General features: G+C 44.6%; 1 pseudogene; it reads right to left on the bottom strand.

Moving 5' to 3' along the window:
- Positions 1-231: 231 nt before the first annotated feature.
- On the bottom strand, positions 232-351 carry LOC147730586 (5S ribosomal RNA; annotated as a pseudogene).
- Positions 352-3,264: the final 2,913 nt, after the last annotated feature.

The following is a 3,264-nucleotide window of genomic DNA, read 5'->3' as shown; positions in this document are numbered from 1 at the left end:
GAGGGGGACCTGGAACCGGTGCTTCCTCCGGAGCAGCCAAGCAGCAGCAGCTCAATGTTCCAGTTGAAAGTTATGGGTCCTGTGTATTGTGAACTTGATGTAATTTTCTTTTTTAAGAAACAAAAAATAAAAAGAGTAGAATAAATGAAAAAAACAGAAGCGCATTAGCAAGGAAGGTACTGTGTGATTGTGAGACGGAAGAGCAGCACCTGTTGTCAGCGAGAGGCAAAATGCCTGCAGCACCTGGTATTCTCAGGTGGTCTCCGTTCTAAGTACTAACCAGGCCCGACCCTGCTTAGCTCCCGAGATCGGAGGAGATCGGGCGCATTCAGGGTGGTATGCGGAGGAGGCTGCTATTTCAGGTCTCCTGTGCTGACATAGGCCGTGTCTGTAGCAGGCTACTCTCAAGCACATTTGCACACTTCCCTTCAACAACTGCCCTCCGTTTCAAACTTTCTGCAGCTAGCCAAGCACAGCTCCCTATTGCACTTGGTTATTTTACACTCACGCACAGGCTGGGACCTCCTTTCTTTAGGGGCCAGCACTAGCAGCAGCAGACCAGAGGCCTGGCATTGTTACCAAGTGCCTAGCCTTGCTTTGCACTGGCCTATAAGGCACTCTGCTTGGGCCACTTCTCCATGTGCAAGGGGCTGCAGGGACTTCCAGCGCAGCAGCTGATGCTTATCCGCTCTCCCGCCGGAACTCTGGGGAGGCAAGTTCTTGTAGGAATCTGTGCTGAGGAGGCAGCCCGCATGCTCAGCTCCGTAATCACGAGAAGCCGTGAGGAATGGCAGAGCCACGAGACTGCCCCGATAGCGTCGGCTTCAGCGGCTCTCCTGGATCGATGTCACCGCTCAGCGCCTCCCGGTGGCATCTGTTAGCTGTCCAGGGTGACATGTAGTTCGCAGGGTTCAGGCGCCCTTTCCTCATTGCAGCAGCTTTGTCTAAGCATGCGTGGCCTGTAAGAGCAGGCACAAGTTAGCAGCGCACCACTCTTCCAAAATCACGCAGCACCCAGCTGCTGCGCGTCTGGTAACAATGGGAAATGGTCCCTAAGCTGGGGTGGCCGGGCAGGCACATTCAGAAGAAACATGGCTATTAATGTTCGATTTTGTGGCAAAAATCCTACCTGAAGAGGAGCTCCGATTCCTTGCAGAACTTTCCCCTGTTATCCAGCATTTCCCCTCCCCCTGCACCCCGTGTCAGTTGCCTGCATCCACGTCTGTGTCTTTCGTTCTCCCCCGCTCTAACTGAACTGGATTGCTCAATACCTGAGAGACATAATTCTAAAGCTACATGATGAGAGAATCTATTTGAATAAAACAGTAATTGCTCAAATTCCATGACTGCCGAAATTATTAAGTAATCAATGCAGACAGCAGAATTATGCCTAGAGCAGAAACAGGTGTCTTATTTTTAGCTGAGAATTGAGGGCCTCGTTTAGATTTTGGTGGATGCAGCTGTGCTGTCAAAAAACATCTATTTTCCGGTCCACTGCATGGCTGTCTGTCCATCAGATTTAAAGTATGGCGGTTTGATGGACAGAATTCTGTCAACCTTCAGCTGCCTCTGGTGCATTTTCCTTCCTCCATTGACAGCAGTACACCCAATACGTTATGGACAAAGAGGCAGACAGCCACTACTCCCTCCTCCATAGGTAAAGTATACTATATACTGATAACACCATGACGGCTTGACCTCCACACGTATGAAGAAGAAAAAAAGAGCATACAAAGCCAACCCTGCCCACTAGAACCACAAACCTCTCTATAAAATGGCTCTGCTGACTCCAAGGAATGGGACTCTATCTGGCAGTGCTTAGGGAATAGCACAAAAGAAAAGGTAAGTACAACTCTTTTTAAGTGTAATATGTTAACTATCAATGGCACTAGAACTTAATTTTATGTACCACATCTAACATCGATTTACCCTGTCTCCATGTCTGACCACATGCATCATATTACATGCCCATATTAAATAGCCACCGGATACAATTGTCCTACCCCTGGCACCTCACGTCAGTAAGCCAATGCACATTTATTAAAAATAAAACTACATCGTCAGATAAGCATAATGCTAACACACTATAACTACATTTTAAACGTTCAAAAAATAAAAGTATACTGATAATATCTTCAAATTTGAGTGTTTACCAAAAATAGATTACAAAAATATTTGCACAATTACTCTGAGCCTAACCTTCATCCCACTTCAATAATTTACAATACACACAATCATGTGTTCAACCATGTAACCCAAGTACATATTTCCACTATCTACTCCCTGAAATATTACTTCTTTAATCTGGCACATTTGATCCAGGCTGAACACACGCTTGCATGCCTGACTTTTCAATGATATTCATAACTTAGCTGTAGGCATGTATTATGTATGGCATGGACTATATGAGCCCCCCATCAACTGAAAGTGTATTTATATTTAATCACATAAATAATGAAGTTACATTTAGTCACACAATGTCGTGTAACACATAGGAAATCACAAGACTGGGAAACAGTAATAAATTGGTAACCTATGTAACATATTGTAAGAGGTGATCGCATATGGCAAACATAAGAACATTTATCAAAACTAATTTTATATCCAACTACATAACGGACGCAAAAGGCTGAATTATAATATATAACTGATAAAGGACAACAAGAATAATCATCCTCTGGGTATACACATGTTTTAAAGTGAAAATAAACATAACAGTAAAGTCAGGGGTTTGGTAATAAAAAATTATATTTCAGTCTTTATGTGGCTCAATGTTGTGATCTTTCCTTCACATGACTGTAATCCCCCTCCTCATGAGGCTCTGCATCCTCCAGGCCCGATAGATGTCTGGCTGACTATTTTGTGTGGTATGGTGCAGTTTTTTCGAATTTGCTTTGGCGGTTGAGGTCTGATGGTTTTGTGGAGGCATAGCCTTTGGAGTTGTGATGTTTTTGGGAATAGCAGTGTGTGGGGGTATGGGAATTTTTGGGGTAAGGTTTGGGTTAGTGACCGGTGTAATAGTGGAAGAAGCTAGATGTATTGAGGTTGAAGTAGAAATTGGGGTGAACTGTGGAATGGGGACAGAGCTTTGAATGTGGGCCAGTAGTGTACTGGAGTTAGGGGTTGGAATTGGGTCAGAAGGAGGAATGGAGGCGAATATGGCAAAACACTGCTATCAGCTGAGACAGTAGGAGAGAAAGAACCTCTAAACAGACACAGCAGGCCACATGTCATCTAGGATCAGTATGCATTACCTGAGAAAGT

Source organism: Lissotriton vulgaris, chromosome 2_1 (genome assembly GCF_964263255.1).
Source record: "Lissotriton vulgaris chromosome 2_1, aLisVul1.2, whole genome shotgun sequence".
Taxonomy (NCBI): Eukaryota; Metazoa; Chordata; class Amphibia; order Caudata; family Salamandridae; genus Lissotriton; species Lissotriton vulgaris.
Note: the sequence above shows the minus strand (reverse complement) of the source record. Positions and strands in the feature narration are given on the sequence as shown.